The 19029-nt window shown below is 40.8% G+C and overlaps 1 protein-coding gene and 1 pseudogene across 1 annotated transcript in view; one reads left to right on the top strand and one right to left on the bottom strand.

Annotated features, from left to right (window-relative positions):
• Positions 1-19029, bottom strand: part of LOC132867784 (histone H3-like) — a 1068851-nt gene that overhangs the window by 379197 nt on the left and 670625 nt on the right. The gene's annotated exons all lie outside the window — the stretch shown is intronic.
• LOC132866986 (zinc finger protein 431-like) overlaps positions 1-19029 on the top strand; it is a 138385-nt pseudogene that overhangs the window by 64434 nt on the left and 54922 nt on the right.

The raw sequence follows: 19029 nt of genomic DNA, 5'->3' as shown, positions 1-19029 counted from the left end.
CAACAAATGACCCAGTGCATGTTTTATTGTCTCCCAGTATTTAAACAGGTGTTGCATATTTTAAGGCTGTACCATACTGGAGAAGTGATAGAACAAGAACAATTCCCATAGTACATCTAGGGCATGCCAGAAAACGCCAATAAAAGATGCGTTATGGACGTGACAGAAAAAGTATCACTTTTCTTGGGTGACTGTACATTTTTATCAAACTCTGTGAAATTGTAAACCTAATGTCGAAATGGAGATATCCATTTGATAGAGGGGTCCAAGGTGAATATTAAAAAAATCTTTGTTTAAAATATTTTGTATTTCATGCAGAGTTTCGGAAGGAAAAGTCATCGTTATGGATGTGACGAAATTCCGTTATGGATGTGACGCGTCTGAAAGAGACATGGCATATGTTTAGAAAATCAGCAATTTAACCACCATAACCCTTTGAAAAACTCGCTAAATATCAGCTAAAACTATCAAAGTTCTTAAATAATATTTAGGATGGCTATTGTTTTGCTGTTTTGTGGATTTTAGCATACATTTCTGTGGCTTGTGGCAATAATATAGAATTGTACATGATCATAGTTGATTTTAGCTTGGGTTTTACATTATAAGAAAGAAAGACTGACAGTGACACATTAGGTTGGTTACAAATTGGTTCAACTTATTCACATCTGTAAAATACAGGACTAGGTGATATCTCTGGGAGTGGTTTTGATGTATTACATGTTGCTTTATTTTTGCATGGTGAGGTTGACATTTACATGGAATTGCCCATATACGACCACATCACCCCTATCTTATCCACACTGCATTGGCTCCCAATCAAATTTTGTATTGATTATAAAATGCTACTGTTGACCTTTAAAGCACTGAATAGTCTCGCACCACAGTACCTGAGTGAACTTCTGGTCCTTTATGACCCGCCACGCCTACTTAGATCAAAAGGTATAGACTATCTGCTGGTACCTCATTATAGTGAACTTCACATTTCACACTTGGAAGGCTGTTCCATAACTATGGGGCTTTGTAAGAAAAGGCTCTGCTACATCAGAGGGCAGAGCTACATCAGGGGGCGGAGCCTTTTCTTACAAAGCCCCACAGTTATGGAACAGCCTTCTGAGTAGTGTTCAGGAATCAGACCCAGTCTCAGTGTTTAAGTCTCGGCTGAAAACATATCTGTTTAGTCAAGCCTTTTGTTAATGGTGTTTGAGGTAAAGGTGTAGATCTGGAGGGTCCTCAGACATGGTGTTTTGGTAAACTGGGATGTTTGGATGCTGTCAGTACCCCACTCGCTTGCTCACTTGAGTTTGTTGATGGTATAGTGGCTGCTGCTTTATGTCCCCGGGCACCCTCATGCCTGTGTTACCTTCTGGCTCTCCCCTTTTAGTTATGCTGTCATAGTTAGTTTTGCCAGAGTCCCTGCTTGCACTCAGCGCAAAATGTATACTGTTCCTACTCATCAGGTGACATTGGGCATACCCAACAACCTGTGTTTTCTTTCTCTTTTTCTCCCCCCCCCCGTCTGTTCTTCTGAGTTACATGTCAATCCTGAGATTGAGATGCTGACCTCTTCTCTTATGCTCCTTGGACCTACCTGATCCATCCTGATGCCCTATGTCTGGTTGGAGTCTCATTACATAGCTCCTGTAGAGGATGGCTCCATACAGACAGTTGAAAGTCACACTTGGAAGATGTTCTGGACACTTATAGTAATGCTTTTATGGCTGAGGACTACAGTTGACTTGCTAACTTTAGGACTGTAGTTGTCATGAACAGTTTTGCACTCCTATCAATGAAGAGTTTATAACATCAACGAAACAGACTTCATGTTAAAACTGTTATCACGTTGTCTGTTATCACCCAACTGAGGATGGTTTCCCTTTTGAGTCTGGTTCCTCTCGAGGTTTCTTCATGTCATCTGAGGGAGTTTTTCCTTGCCACTGTCGCAACAGGCTTGCTCATTAGGGATATTTATGGCATATGGGAAGAAACTGTTTATGAATCTAGTGGTTTCATCTGTCCAAAGAATGTTCTTCCAGAACTGTGCTGGCTTGTTTAGATGTTATTTAGCAAAGTCCAATCTAGCCTTTTTATTCTTGAGTCTTATGAGTGGCTTGCACCGTGCAGTGAACCCTCTGTATTTACTTTCATGCAGTCTTCTCTTTATGGTAGATTTGGATATTGATACGCCTACCTCCTGGAGAGTGTTGTTCACTTGGTTGGCTGTTGTGAAGGGGTTTCTCTTCACCATGGAAATTATTCTGCGATCATCCACCACTGTTGACTTCTGTTGGTGTCCAGGTCTGTTTGCATTGATGAGTTCACCAGTGCTTTCTTTCTTTCTCAGGATGTACCAAACTGTAGATTTTGCCACTCCTAATATTGTAACAATTTCTCGGATGGGTTTTTTCTGTTTTTGCAGCTTAAGGATGGCTTGTTTCACCTGCATGGAGAGCTCCTTTGACCACGTTTTCTTCACAGCAAACTCTTCCAAATGCAAGCACCACACCTCAAATCAACTCCAGGCCTTTTATCTGCTTAATTGAGAATGACATAACGAAGGAATTTCCCACACCTACCCATGAAATAGCCTTTGAGTCAATTGTCCAATTACTTTTGGTCCCTTTTAAAAACAGGGTGGCACATGTTGAGGAGCTGAAACTCCTAAACCCTTCATCCAATTTTAATGTGGATACCCTCAAATGAAAGCTGAAAGTCAACTTGAATATGTTTCAGTAAACAGGTTAAAAAAACAAAACAAAATTTGTGTCAGTGTCCAAATATATATGGACCTAACTGTATATTTATCTGTGGGATAATTCACTGCAGAGGGTGTGGTTTACTAGTTGAGACACAAAAGCATGTCTTTCCATTCACTGAATGGACTTACCACTAGCTTTTATTATTGCAAGAATGATTATAGTTACTATATGACTATAGCTACAGTGGTGCTTGAAAGTTTGTGAACCCTTTAGAATTTTCTATACTTTTGCATAAATATGACCTAAAACATCATCAGATTTTCACACAAGTCCTAAAAGTAGATAAAGAGAACCCAGTTAAACAAATGGGACAAAAATATTATATTTGGTCATTTATTTATTGAGGAAAATGATCCAATATTCAGGGCTCGAAATTCATATTTTTTTTTCACCAGCCAGCCGGACTAGTTACCTTCCAAAATTTGTTCATGTATGAATTTTACTTCTGTCAAAAATAACACAAAAAGAGAGTAGTTACCATTGTTCATGACTAATGTGCATTTATTTCAAGACCCGAGTATTTTGATACTGTTTGTTTTTGCACACTTTAAAGACCTGGCATTTGCTGTTCCACGTCCTCCTCGTGATATCCAAAAAAATGCCGGATGACTGACCCCTTACTAGTTCTTTTAGGAACCATTTCGTCCACTTCTATTTTTAATTTGTCGCTGAAATTGACAGGGCTTACATGGTAGCCTATGCAACACTAGCGATTGCACGAACTGAGTCAGCGCTGTAAACCGAAACTAGAAAATCTTCCCACGAGTTCCTTTCAGCACCTAGATGTTGCCTGGGATTGGTTGGCGAGTGCGTGTCGTTATTGTTTTTTTTTTTTTTTTTTTACCCTTAGGCAGCCTCTCACGTTACTGCCTGAGGGACAGGGAGAAAACCACCGGAAAAGGTTTTAAACAAATGCAAGTCGGCAGATGACCATAAAATACTTGATAGTTACGATATAATAATTATATGTATCTCACACAGAATTTTCAGAGATATATTGCACAGCCCCAGTCTGAATCTTCGCTTCATATATATTTTTTACTTTCAACTAGCCAGCTGGGCTGGCTAGTGACAGGAATTACCCGCCAAATGACAAATTAAGTTGCCTCGGGTGACCGGACCACCGGGAATTTCGAGCCCTGAATATTACATATCTGTGAGTGACAAAAGTATGTGAACCTCTAGGATTAGCAGTTACCGTATTTGTCCTAATAAACGCGCCCGGGCGCGATGCAAAACATGAAGGGGGAGCGTCAATTTCGACCCTTAAATGACAAAAATCGAACATGACAAAATCATCGGAATTTAAAACATTTATTTTGAAACACATGAAAATACAGTTATATGTCCAAAAAGTCAATTAAACAATGTCCAGCTCGCTTATAAGGATAACATTAGTAAGTAAACTATTTGTAGTGACGTCACAATTCAAATTCTAACAGAAAACGAGAGCGCCCGAAAGGGAAAGCTGAGCTGAGCCGCCTCACGGCTGTAATGCAAATTGCTTTCCTCCTCAGTATACAAGTGTGCTTCCATGTCAGGGAAAAATAAACTACCACTGCTGCCTATGTAGTGCCCTATTTATACAAATAGGAGTCATTCAGGATTCAGCCATGTTTTTGCTCCGTGTCATGGCTGAATCCTGAATGACTCCTATTTGTATAAATAGGGCACTACATAGGCAGCAGTGGTAGTTTCTTTTTCCCTGACATGGAAGCGCACTTGTATACTGAGGAGGAAAGCAATTTGCATTACAGCCGTGAGGCGGCTCGGCTCAGCTTTCCCTTTCGGGCGCTCTCGTTTTCTGTTAGAATTTGATAAAGAAAAAAAATATATATATAATACCCCAATGGAAAAAATGTTTAAACAGTCTAACACATCAAACACTCAACAAAACAACTTTTGTGGGATAATTTGGTTGATATTCTAGCAAGAAGACAATAACAGAAAGGTACAAGCATCTATTCCACTGCTTTTAAATTAAGAAAACACGCAGAAAATGTCAAGGGTAGTAAAATGACTCTACAAGTGCAATCACGTGCAATCATTCCTGTAACTGGACTCACTGGATACTCTCCATCCTGAAATTAACTAGATCACATGTGGTTTTATGTCTCTGAAAATGGAAAACAAAATACATTGTGTTAAAACGATAGTACTATAACGACACATCATTGTAGTAAAGCTATAGATTCTTATATAATTATCGTTTTACATTGTCACTCGCAATATTGAGATGTTGTCATACGATAATCCATACATACGGTAAGATTTTATGTTCCTTAACAACTCCTATCAAAAACAATCGTATTCTTTATTTGTTACGAAATAATTTTCAACACGCTCGCACCCGTATTGATATCCGCAGCAGAGTGAATGTCCGTATTTTATACTGTCCATGTTTACTAACGCGATTTCCGGTAAAAAAAAAAATCAGCGGTGAAATTGAACGTCTCTGTTGTGGTTTGTTGGATTTAAAGTTTGTTAAATGAAGAAAATGGTTGGTAAATACTATTCTAGCTCTGAAAATCGTGGAGGCGCGTCAAATAGGGAGGGTGCTTCTATAAGGATAAATACGGTAATTTGAAGGTGAAACTAGAGTCAGGTGTTTTCAATCAGTGGGATGACAATCAGGTGTGAGTGGGCACCCTGTTTTATTTAAAGAACAGGGATCTATCAAAGTCTGATCTTCACAACACATGGTTGTGGGAGTGTATCATGGCACGAACAAAGGAGATTTCTGAGGACCTCAGAAAAAGCGTTGTTGATCATCAGGCTGGAAAAGGTTACAAAACCATCTCTAAAGAGTTTGGACTCCACCAATCCACAGTCAGACAGATTGTGTACAAATGGAGGAAATTCAAGACCATTGTTACCCTCCTCAGGAGTGGTCGACCAACAAAGATCACTCCAAGAGCAAGGCATGTAATAGTCGACGAGGTCACAAAGGACATCAGGGTCTAAGCAACTGAAGGCCTCTCTCACATTAGCTAATGTTCATGAGTCCACCATCAGGAGAACACTGAACAACAATGGTGTACATGGCAGGGTTGCAAGGAGAAAGCCAGTGCTCTCCAAAAAGAACATTGCTGCTCATCTGCAGTTTGCTAAAGATCACGTGGACAAGCCAGAAGGCTACTGGAAAAATGTTTTGTGGACAGATGAGACCAAAATATAACTAAAGGAAAATGTCAGGACATCTGTCCATGAACTGAATTTCAAGAGACGGTGGGTCATGCAGCAAGATGATTATCCTAAGCACACAAGTCGTTCTACCAAAGAATGGTTAAAGAAGAACAAAGTTCATGTTTTGGAATGGCCAAGTCAAAGTCCTGACCTTCCAATGGAAATGTTGTGGAAGGACCTGAAGCGAGCAGTTCATGTGAGGAAACCCACCAACATCCCAGAGTTGAAGCTGTTCTGTACAGAGGAATGGGCTAAAATTCCTCTAAGCCGGTGTGCAGGACTGATCAACAGTTACTGGAAGCGTTTAGTTGCAGTTATTGCTGCACAAGGGGGTCACACCAGATACTGAAAGCAAAGGCTCACATATATATTTTTTTATAGTGTTGAAATTGGTAAACACCGCAGTTGCGGACATTTTGTAGCCTAAAATGATGTTATGATAAGCTTTAATAAAGGGCCCGGTCATTTGCCCCGCCCCCGGCCCGGCTCGGCTCTGACTTGTTCCGCCACTGTCACTGATGTCACTGTTTGCGCTGCTTAACGACATCACGTGACGTCCACCCACTTTCGCTAACTCCACCCAATGTGTCCACCCACTTCCAGCCAGCACGGTTCAGCGCGGTTGTAGTCGAAATGCAACTTCAATAGCCCCGCTCAGCTCGACTCAGCACGGCACGGCTCAGCCGCGTTTGTAGTGGAAAAGCGGCATAAGGCACACTAGACGCGGCGTAATACTTCGCATCATCCTTGCATGGGTGCAGTCCTTAAATAGCCCAAACATAGTTCATTGATTTGATTAAAGACAGGTGTTCTTTAACGGCGCGTGTGCTGGACCTCGTTAGGTGCACCTTCAGGTGCACGAGCCAAGACGCGCAGGACTGAAACAGTTCTGCGCAAGCGCAACATGATCGCACTAGAAAGCATGGTCAAGCTGCCAGTGTAGCTGCAGTCTTTTTAGTTGCAAATTATGAGTATTTCTTCTTGTGTTAATAATTCACCATGTCAAAACAAGCGAAACTTTCCTCTTTCTTTCGATGTGAAAAGAGGTAAGCAATTTATTATATTTTTTTTCCATCAAAGTTGCATTTTGTGGCTTCGAAGCTAAGTTTTAATGTGCTGTTTCTAGAACACATCAAGAAAACTTGGAAGAAACAACAGTAATGGAAGAGCCGGTTTCTAAGCTACCTAAAACTAGTAATGTTAATTATTTTTTGTTACATAATGCACTCAGGCTGCCAGTCAGTGTGTGCCCCCCCCCCCCCCAAAAAAAAAAACCCCACACACCTTTGAAAAATCCTAGCTACGCCCCTGACCATAACTGTATAAATGTGCAAATAGCTGTGTACCTAGATGTCTTTGGGATTGCTGAGACATGCAGGGATGGGAACACAGTCTAGCCCACAGTTCAGGTACTAGTTCTTTCAGAGTAAATGCTTTGGCTTTCACAACATTCTGTTCCCAAAAGCAGATGTCGGGGAAAAAGTCTTTACACAAAGATGATAATCTTGCTTTTGTAGTGTTGTTTTTTTTTTTTTTAACTGCTGTTCTGTGTCAGGACTCTTCCGGAAAAAGAAGGTATATTCCAACATGTAGCTAACGCTAGGCCACAAATCTGCACCTTCACTCCGGTCGTTTTGAGGAATTTTTTATGATCACAGGGGAGAGGTGAGGATGCTGGTTAATATGTCTTGTTTTTTTGGTAACGTAGTCACTCGAAAATCATTTTTGTGCTAAAAGAAGCTGACCGTAGATGTGCCCAAACGGGCCTAACTCGATAAAATATTTCTGCCCAAATGTCTTGGTTGGGCAAATCGGGCATTCTGGCAATGCCTGGCGTTGAGGCTTGCTTATGGTATGCTCACTTTGTTTCCACGAAGGTAAGAATAAAAAAAAAAAATTTAATAATAATTTCAGAGCTGGAGCAAGGTGCTCATTCTTATTCAGTGAAATGAACATGAGTAACACCACAGCTCTGCACAGCCTTACCTTCACCAAGACTTAAAAAGTGCATTTACATTCAGGAATCCTTCAGTGCACGTTGTGCATGTACTTGGGACCTGGTCATTATGGGAAACACCTGATACTGATTTTAGCACAATCGGCGCACGCATATAGACCTCTTGCAGTGATGTCACATTTACATTAGCAACCTTCGCTACCCTATACCTAGGGGACAAGCAAACTTTGTTCACATGCTGAAGCCAAGTGAAGGTGTCCAGTGTCTGTTGCTGTTGTCTGAAGAAAACTACAGCTAAAAAAGCTTTACTACCGGATTACTTGAGCAATCTTGGTCAGAAAGAAGTGAAGGATAGATATACATGGAAATTAGAGCTTGTTAGAGGTTATGATCTGTACAAAATTCCTCAAAATGACCTGGAGTGATCATGTAGATTTGAGGCAGTGTGTTTAGTGTTAGCTACATATTGGAATAGACCTCCCCCCCCCAAGAGTCCCGACACAGAATAACAGTTTAAAACGCTACAAAAGCAAGAAAACTTTCTTTGTGGAAAGAATTTTTCCTGACATCAGCTTTTGGGAATCGAATGCTGCGAAAGCTAAAACATTTACTCTCAAAGGACTGCGACCTGAACTGTGGGTTAAGTGGCATTCCGGCTCTCCATGTCTCAGCAACCCCAAGGACATCTAGTTCCAGAGCCATTTGCACTCTGTAATTTACACAGTGATTACTTATTGTTAAAACAATATCTGAAGTGTTTATTTGTAAAATAACAGAAATCTTGCTCTCGACTTTTAAACAATGTTGTAATATTTTATTTTAATTTTATGTAATAGTGGATGGTACAATAATTACAAACGCTAACAGACTCTGCACATTCCAATTGTAGCTATAGTCATAGTAACTATAATCACCCTTTCAGTAATAATTACAATGAACGGTTAAAGTTCAGTTCCCTCTTCATTTATTCTCTATTCAAAAGGCACAACTGAGTCACACAGGTTGATCAGTGTGTAACGGACAGTAACAATTTTATCCAAAATAGTTTTGTCCTGCCTTAGTCGATTTATTTCCATTTCACATGCCTGCAGCTTGTGTGTGTAAAATACTTGAACTGTAAGTTCATTACTACACTCTGATTCCATGGTGACACTTTGCACAGCACTGGGTTCCTCTGATAACAGAGACAAAGTTTCAGCGCTCTCTGCTCTTAATCTTTTCTGTTCTTTCAGGATATATTGCACGTGTCGCTCCTTGTTTTGTGGGGTTTTTATATTTTATTTTCATTCATTCATTCATTCATTCATACCGAGTTGTATCAGAGTTGTTTGAAACCAATCTGGGTTTTCTGTGTTGAATAAAGTATCTGAATAAAGTATCTGCTTCACCTATAAGAAAATCAAATACTTTCATGAAGAAGCTAACTCGAATGCGAGCAGAAAAAATAAACCAAGATTCTTAAGCAAACTATTCCATACTCGCTTCCAACTTTCTCATCTCATTATCTCTAGCCGCTTTATCCTGTTCTACAGGGTCGCAGGGAAGCTGGAGCCTATCCCAGCTGACTACGGGCAAAAGGCGGGGTTCACCCTGGACAAGTCGCCAGGTCATCACAGGGCTGACACATAGACACAGACAACCATTCACATTCACACCTACGGTCAATTTAGAGTCACCAGTTAACCTAACCTGCATGTCTTTGGACTGTGGGAGAAACCGGAGCACCCGGAGGAAACCCACACGGACATGGGGAGAACATGCAAATTCCGCACAGAAAGGCCCTCGTTGGCCACGGGGCTCGAACCTGGACCTTCTTGCTGTGAGGCGACCGCGCTAACCACTACGCTACCATGCCGCCTGCTTCCAACTTTTATTTTTTTAAATACATTTTAAATACAATCGTGAATTTCTCTGGAGTTTTCAGGCTTAGCTCCGCTTGTTGTATTCTCTTTAACCACTCATTTCTTCATTGTTCTTGAAGCATTTGCTTCTCTTTAACATTTATCTTGATGGCAGGGAGATGGTAATATCCTTTATCTATTTCTCTACTTGAACAACCAAAAACGGTGCAAAAATGAACCATATTGAAGACAGATTAAGCTTTGCTTACATGAAAAATGATGTCTGTCTGATCCCCAGGTGAAATTATCACGTAATGCGTGACATCATACACAAGGGGTCAATAAAGATACAAAGGCTTTGTGAAGTACTCTCATCACGGTCATGTTTGTTTGTAGCCATGTTTATGACTCCGTTTTCAGTTTCATTTTTGTGAATATCACACCTGCTAATAAACAGTTCCTGCACTTAGGCCTGTCTACTACCGCATACCTGACAGAATACTTCACAAAATCTCTGTGAAAATTGAAATGGTTTGTGCTCAAATCAGCATCAGGTGGTTTCCCATAATGACTGTTTTCAGCCTTGTCTCTTGCATACAGAGATTTCTCCAGATTCTCTGAATCTTTTAATGATAACCCCTAATCTATGGTACATCTCAATCTTTTCTGCTTTGAGGTCCACCTGTTTATACTTGTAACGAGTCTGAGCCCATTAAAAAAAATTCCCAATTATTTTGGCTCATCTATTAGAATCTGATTATGTCTTGTAGTATATTAAAGGGATGCAACATCACTCCCTTCTACAGATGGGAGCCCAGGACTTCAATAAAAACAAACTGTTTTTTAATTGTAGGTATTGTATTTGATGTGTCAGAAGCCAACACAAAACCATGCATGCAGGTCATTCTCAGCCAAAAGGGATTAATGATCCAAAAGTTGAGTCTGTTTGATTTAACACAAGAACTTATTACCATGTTTGTGTACAGCAAACAAGCAAGTTATTAAAACCAAGTACACTCAAGTGGCTATAGGACCCACGCAGTGGGATAGATCCTGACATGCAACAAAGAAGGATTTTTCCTATTATTTGGAAAATTATCCATTTGTTGAGTTCCCCGACATCTCAAACTACCTGGTGCTGCAGACATCATTCTACATGGACACACAGATGAAAACCTGGAAGAACATGGAGGCATACAACTTTTTAATATGTGGCTGGGTTAAAAATCTGGGGATCAGGACACAAGATAGATGGTGGTCGACGGATCTAAGTGCAGGAAGAGTGTTTATTAGCAGGCGTGATATTTATAAAAATGAAAGCAAAGCAGAGTATTTAAACAGCATTATAAACATGGCTAGAAACAAACATGACCGTGACAATGCGCAATCCTGGCAAAGCCTCTGTGAAAACAGCATCCCTATTTGCACATGTTGAATGCACTTAAATCAGTATTGGGTGTTTCCCATAGCGACTGGGTCCCAAGAGCGTGCAAAGTGCTCTGTGAGTGAGCACAGCTCAAGTGCATGAAGGCGTGACGATCAAGCGTTCACCTGCTTTACCCCAATTTTTAGTGCATGTGTGTATCACCATATATGGCCACCAAAATGTTCATTTTCATCGACAACCCGTCACAAAACATCGCGAGCTGTAGTGTGACCGTAGCTTAATGAGGCGGATGTGACGTCGGATGCAACTCAGCAGTTGTACCCTACTACAAGTAAAAATTGACTTCAACTTGGGAGGGAATTTGCAGCCCACTAGATGGCGCTTTGCGGCTCACTAATGGGCCACGGCCCAGTGGTTGAGAAACACTACTATAGGTGATGTGATCCCCAGACTCTTGGCAATTTACATTGAGGAACGCTATTCTTAAATTGTGGCATTGTTACCCACACAGTCTTTTACAGAACAGTGAACCCCTCCCCATCTTTACTTCTAAGAGACTCTGCCTCTCTGGGATGCTCTTTTTATACTCCATCATCTCACTGACCTGTTGCCAGTTAACCAGATAATATATATATTTTTTAGCATTACACAACTTTTTCAGTCTTTTGTTGCCCCGTCCCAACTTTTTTGAAATGTGTTGCTGACATCAAATTCAAAATCAAAGTATATTTTTCAAAAAACAATAACATTTCTCAGTTTCACCAATTTTTTGAAATGTTGTCTTTGTACTATTTTAAATAAAATGTAGGCTTTCCATGATTTGCAAATCTTCACATTCTCTTTTTGTTTTACACAGCGTCACAACTTTTTAAAATTTATTTTTATTTATTTTTTGCAATTGGGGTTGTAATTAGCTGAATTGACTGACAGGGTAGGCTTATTTTTTTGGCTGCATATGTTCATATAAAGAACTTCAAACGCTTGGAATTTTTGTTCAGGTTTTTGTATGATGCCTAGATTATCACTATAAATAACTGTGACGCCTTCTCAACCAGTTAGATGAGGCTAATGCATATAGCTGAGGATGATATAGCTTCATTTAAAGGTCCCATGGCATGAAATTTTCACTTTCTGAGGTTTTTTAACGTTAAAATGAGTTCCTCTGACCTTCTTAAGTCACCCCAGTGGCTAGAAATTTCATAATGTGTAAACCAAACTATGCCCAATATTTGATAATGGCGCGTCAAAACGGCGCGTTGAGAAGCTCTTCCCTTGCCGACGTCAGCAAGGGAGATGATCCCCACGCCCCCCTCTGGATTCCCACCCACCGTATGGATTGCCCGCCCAGTTGTAGTGAGTAGACCATAGAGGACACAACAACATGGCACCACCTAAGCGAGCGAAACATGGAAGTTGTGCTGTACATGGATGTGACAACACAGAAAGGAGTCTGTTTTTACTGCCGACAGGAGAGCCCCTGAAGACGCAGTGGCTTAATTTTATTTACTCCAATAATACGCCGTCGAGTCTACCTAAGACGGTGTATGTTTGTCGGAAGCATTTTACTGATGAATGTTTCCACAACTTGGGACAGTACCGGGCAGGTTTTGCACATCAACTGTTACTAAAGCCTGGGTCTGTGCCAAGCATCCCTGCCACATCAGCCTCAAACACCGAACAAGTAAGTGTATAACTGGTCGTTTTGCCGTGTTTTAAAATCGGTGCCATGTTAGCCTTGCAATGGCTACATTAGCTGTGCAGCTAACCGCTTCCTGCAGTTAGCTAGGTACTCTGCGCTACAAAACCAAAAAGCATGCAGCATGCTCTGTTAAACTGAGTTTAGTCTGGAAATTGACTGTAATTTATGAGCTTATGTTTTGCCCTGTTTTAAAATCGGTGCATTAGCCTTGCAATGGCTACATTAGCTGTGCAGCTAACCGCTTCCTGCAGTTAGCTAGGTACTCTGCGCTACAAAACCAAAAAGCATGCAGCATGCTCTGTTATAATAGCCAATCAAAACAGTTTTTACAAAGACACCCACATTTTTTTTTTTAAGTCACTCGTTCATTTTATTTGTTTGTTCAGTAAAAACCCAAACATTTGTTGAATTTATTTTATTTCCTCACGTCGCACCTTAATGACGTCAGCGCGTGGTATTTTTCCCTTCGCGGTTTGTTCCTTCTCTCTCGCCATAGTAAGACACCCACATCCGCTTGTTCTGACCCACTGGAGGTAGCGTCACAGTGCTGTTAGCCAATCAGAGGTAACACGTTTACATGTCATGAATATTAATGATAAGACCCACCCTCTACCCTTCCCCGCCTCCTGCTTCTCATTAGCAAAACGACGCACTGGGAAAAGCGCTGAAATGGGGCTTTCTCCCAGGAGGCTATATCTACGTGCCGAGGGTTCATTTCGAGAAAGGCTGTGGATATAACATCCGGAAACCTCCACGAGCCCGCTTAAAGCATCAACAAACCACCATGCCATGGGACCTTTAAATAAATTTCTGAGTGGATAGTATCTCCATCCTTGACTCTTGTATGCTGCATAAATGGGAATTAAAAATATATATTTTTGCGAATTAAAATCGACTGCAAAGTTGGCATTTGAGCTGCCCTGCTGAGCCAGCCAGCCCTGAGTGCGTGACATCACTGCGGGAACCAGTGAAGACTGATTTGACTTCATTGATTGTGGGTTGACTCTCATTAAAACAGGATGGGTGTTATAACTTATGCAACATACATGTACATGCATGCATTTTCACTGATAAAACGTAAAACGCTAATTAGCCTTTGAACTGAGACAATCACATTCTGAAACGAATTAAATAATCTTATACCGGTAACTTAAACACACAATACAAGTTACATGTATTAATCTAAATGCAGGCAAACAAGTTCTTTTTTTTTTTTTTTTTTTTTTAAATCCAAATGAGAGACGGAGCTTACCCGTCTGTGTTCTTGCTTCTTGAAGGCCGATCGCTTTGAAACAATCTGACTTTCAGTTGTTTGTTCAGTTCTCCGTTCATTCACTTCTTCCATGTAAGGGCGAGATGGCAGCAATATCCAGTTTAGAAATAAGACGGCTGCTCCACTCATTGACTTTTCATACTGTGTAGTCCACCATTACTGCTGGGCTCAGGCAGTTACTAAAACCCGGGATGGAACGGGACATCACCGGTTTTAGCAACAACTGCGGGGAGGTCACTGCCCGAGCGATATGTCGCATCCTGTTCCATCCCGGGTTTTAGCAACAACCCTCAGCTCACTCCGGGAGGACTGGTGCAACTGAACTTTGCTTTTTAAAATAAATAAAATAAATACTTTCCTTTTCTTGTAGTTTTCTTTTTCTTTAATTGTTGATACTGCACCCTCTTTCAATACAGGCTTATAGCCAGCGCTCCTCAACAGATCAGAGGTTTCGTATGAGTCCTCAGTAAAATGTGCAGAGCAGAGGAGAGAATTAGAGGCATAGGCGCCCAATGTGCCCGTGAACAACTCCACAAAATGCGTCCAAATCTTTGCAATTTGAACATTCTTGGGCCATGAATGCAACGTAAATCCACCTTATGTTGTGTTGCTGGTGGGTGCACCAACACATCTATGTGGCATGGCGATAAATTAGCTCAAAATGGAGGATCGGAATTGCAGTCAACTCCTGCGTTTTAGTCTAGCGGAAATGGTGATGAGACCGATGGACTTCCTGCTGTGACGTTATGGACGTCAAGGTCATTCACTCAGACCGCTACCTTTTGAGATCTTGCAGTCACGTGACCGGAAAGTACACAGCCACCATCTTGTCGGTAAAAAACACAGCTGAGTACTGCTGCACTCGTGTACAGAATGGATCAGTTTCAACCGACGGACTACACGGCTCATTTTTCTAATGAACAGATAACTAGATACATATATGTCTAAAATAAACGACCTACAGATTAGTGACCCTTATGGCTTACCGGACGTAGTTTTCATGACCGTGTCAGTGGATATTGAACTGACAGCGGAATACCCAGACATGTATAATTACCTCATTAACTTTCCCTCGCTGTTCAGTGGTGAAGCACTGCGTGCTTATAAACCTCTGGACAGTTATCTTTACAGAAATTCAGGATTTGTCAGCGACTCAGATGTGGCATCTTGTAAACAAGAAAATAATCCTCATTGGATGGGTAAGTCACTTAAGTATTGAGTATAGCACTGACCAGCCGATTATAGAATAAGGTAATTTCAGCTGTAATTCCAAATCGTCCGTCTTGTTTACCATGGATCTGGCGTTGGAGAGATAGAGGCTTGGCAGTGGAGATTTGAGTGGCTGTTTTCTGAGCTTAGTCAACAGGCCGGCTCTGCAGCCTCGCTTTTGCTTCCGCTCCCGGCGCCGCCTCCTTCGCTTTGCTTCCGATGACAATCCACGGAGACCCCGCTGGTCTCGCTATCTCATCCGGAATGTTGTGCATGCGATGGAAATCGCTACAAATCGTCATTTTCTGCTGGAAACCAATTTCCAGTAAGTCCATACGGTTGTAGTGGATACTGAAGTCCGGTACAGACGAACAACACGCAAAAATACACACAAAAAACATAAAAACGTGCACAGGTAGCGAGAGCTTGTAGCCGCAGCCGTTGTAGTAGAATTGTATACAGTAGGTTTTTCCAGAAAAAAAGGCAGAAGTAGAAGTAGAAGGCGGAAATATGGCGTTTGACCGACAAGATGGCGTCTGTCACAATCTGGATCGGCTGTGACGTCACATGCAAGTGCTCCATATAATTCACTTTAATCGTAAAAATTACGATAATAGATTTATTGTTAACGCTTAAAACTATTCTCAAGGCATTTATAAATGAAAGTGAGGCCATGGCTCTGCGTATAAGCTTTAATAATGACAAGATCAAAAGAAAATATTAACAGTCTTGTTTTAAACATCACTAGAAGATTGTTTTAAAATATGTAGTAATATAATATGAGCAATAACGTTTAAAGTGCAGGTCATTTTCAGCAAAAACATGAAGAATAATTATATTTAATATCTCCTCTCATTATCTGTAGCCACTTTATCCTGTTCTACAGGGTCGCAGGCGAGCTGGAGCCTATCCCAGCTGACTACGGGCGAAAGGCGGGGTACACCCTGGACAAGTCGTCAGGTCATCACAGGGCTGACACATAGACACAGACAACCATTCACACTCACATTCACACCTACAGTCAATTTAGAGTCACCAGTTAACCTGCAAAAAGAAAAATATATTATACAGACAATTCTTAAACCATTGAACTATAGAGGCAGAGGAAAAATATAAAAATTATAAAAATAAATTAACTAATATTATGAGGATATGTAAGTAAGACTGTTATAATAAATTAGTGGAGAAAAATAAAAACAATATTAAAGGTATATGGACTGTACTAAATGGTATTGTGAGAAATGGATCCAAAACTACAAATTACCCGGAGTACTACACTGAAAATGATAAGACCATAAATAATATGGAAGATGTGGTGAATGGTTTTAACCAATTCTTTGTAAATATGGGACCAGATTTAGTGGCAAAAATAAAGGAACCGGAGACAACACAATGTGGGGACATAGAAGATATGGGGGACAGAAATCCAAGTACAATTTTTCTAACTGCAACTGATGATGAAGAAATTATGCAAATTGTAAGAAAATGTAAAAACAAAACCTCTGCAGACTGGAATGATATAGACATGTTAACAGTAAAGACACTTATGCTGCTTTTCCACTACAAACGCGGCTGAGTCAGGCTGAGCCGTGCCGTGCTGAGTCGAGCTGAGCGGGTCTGTTGGAGTTGCATTTCGACTACAACTGCGCTGAACCGTGCTGGCTGGAAGTGGGTGGACACATTGGGTGGAGTTAGCGAAAGTGGGTGGACGTCAGGTGATGTCGTTAAGCAGCGCAAACAGTGACATCAGTGAGCTTTTAAGCGGTAGTCTCACGACCCGAATAGTAAACAATAAACATGGAGGACATGGAATCGTTAGTGTTGCTGGTCTTGGTGCTGTGGCTTGTTGTCTCCGACAACGCGGACAGATACTGGCAAGAGCGTATAGATGAGGTGAGGCGCATAAGGCTTCAGAAATTCTCGTAATTCGTAATTCTTCTCCTTCCGGGTTTGCGGTGTTTACAGATCCCAGCGCGCTCGTGGGGCGTGTGTGGGCATGTGAGGACACTCCTCCTCACCAATCAGTGCACAGGGGAGTGTCTGCTCACGCCCCTAGCCTCACTCGGCTCGCTTTGGCTCGCTTCAGCCCCACTCCAAAACGGTGCGAGTTTTAGGGGCTAAGCAGGGCTGAAGCGAGCAGAGTCATGCTGGTTTTTGGTAGTCGAAACGCGAGCCGTGTCGGGCTGAAGCGAGCTGAAGTGAGCTGAAAAAGGGTAGTGGAAAAGGGCCATTATTGAGGGAATTGTGAAACCACTCACCCACATCTGCAATTTATCTTTTCAATCAGGTACATTTCCAGACAAAATGAAAATTGCAAAAGTGATACCATTGTTTAAAACCGGAGATAGACACCATTTCACAAACTACAGGCCTGTTTCTTTACTCTCCCAATTCTCCAAAATACTCGAAAAACTTTTTTCAGATAGACTGGACAAATTCATTAAAAACACAACCTCCTTACAGACAGTCAATATGGATTCAGAATGGACAGATCAACATCGATGGCACTAATGGAACTAATAGAGGAAATCACAAACTGTATAGACAATAAAAAAAGCAATTGGAGTATTTGTGGACCTAAAAAAAGCATTCGATACCATTGATCACAGTATATTATTAAGTAAACTAGAAAAGTGTGGTGTTAGGGGAGTGGGGTGGAGCTGGCTGTCGAGCTATCTAAGAAACAGGCAACAGTTTGTGCAGATAGGTGACCATAAATCTGATTTCATGAACATTACATGCGGGGTACCACAGGGGTCAATATAAGGTCCGAAATTATTCATATTATATATCAATGACATATGTAGAGTTTCGCAAGTACTGAAATTTTTGTTAGCAGACGACACCAATATTTTTTTTTTATTCCGGTGAGAATTTGCAGCAGGCTTTGGAGACAATCACAACTGAAATAAATAAACTAAAAACTATGGTTTGACAAAAATAAATTATTATTAAATCTAAGCAAAACAAAGATCATGTTGTTTGGGAGACACAAAATACACTGTAATGTAGAATTGATAATAGACAATACTAAGATAGAAATGGTATAGGAAATTAAATTTCTTGGTGTGATTTTGGATCATAAAGTCTGCTGGAAACCTCATGTAGGATACACACGAGCAAAACTGGCAAAGTGCTCGGCAATTCTGTGGAAAACAACAGAGACTCAGATTGTTTTGCAGGTCGAGGGGCCCACAGGGCCCCTCCTGGGGAAAAAACAGGGGCCCATTTCTACAATGGGGGGCCCAGTGATTATCCTTCAGTTGAAGCGAACCTAGTGAGCGAAGCGAGCCCAATGAACAGCTGGGGCAGCCCAGGCGCTGTTTTTTTTCTTCTTCTCAATTCTGTTTTTTTTTTGGTATTAGAAGCCATATGAAGCAACGTAGATGACAAAAATCAATGCTTCAACCAAATATATTGAGATATTGTTTAATCAGTGGCAATATTTTGGAATTCAACCACAGGCCACTATATATCACATCTATATTATCTCCTCCTTGTAAATTATAATTTATTTTATTAACTTGTTTTCAGTTTGGTGTAGGTCTATAGTAGTAGTAGTCACCAGTGGCAGTGGTAGTAGTAGTAGTCACCAGTGGCAGTGGTAGTAGTAGTAATAATAATAATAATAATAAGTTAAATTTATATAGCGCCTTTCAAAAAACCCAAGGACGCTTTACAATTATAGACAAGGAAAGAAAAAATAAATAAAAAATATAAT

Source organism: Neoarius graeffei, chromosome 19 (genome assembly GCF_027579695.1).
Source record: "Neoarius graeffei isolate fNeoGra1 chromosome 19, fNeoGra1.pri, whole genome shotgun sequence".
Lineage (NCBI taxonomy): Eukaryota > Metazoa > Chordata > Actinopteri > Siluriformes > Ariidae > Neoarius > Neoarius graeffei.
This window is presented reverse-complemented; position numbering and strand designations above follow the sequence as displayed.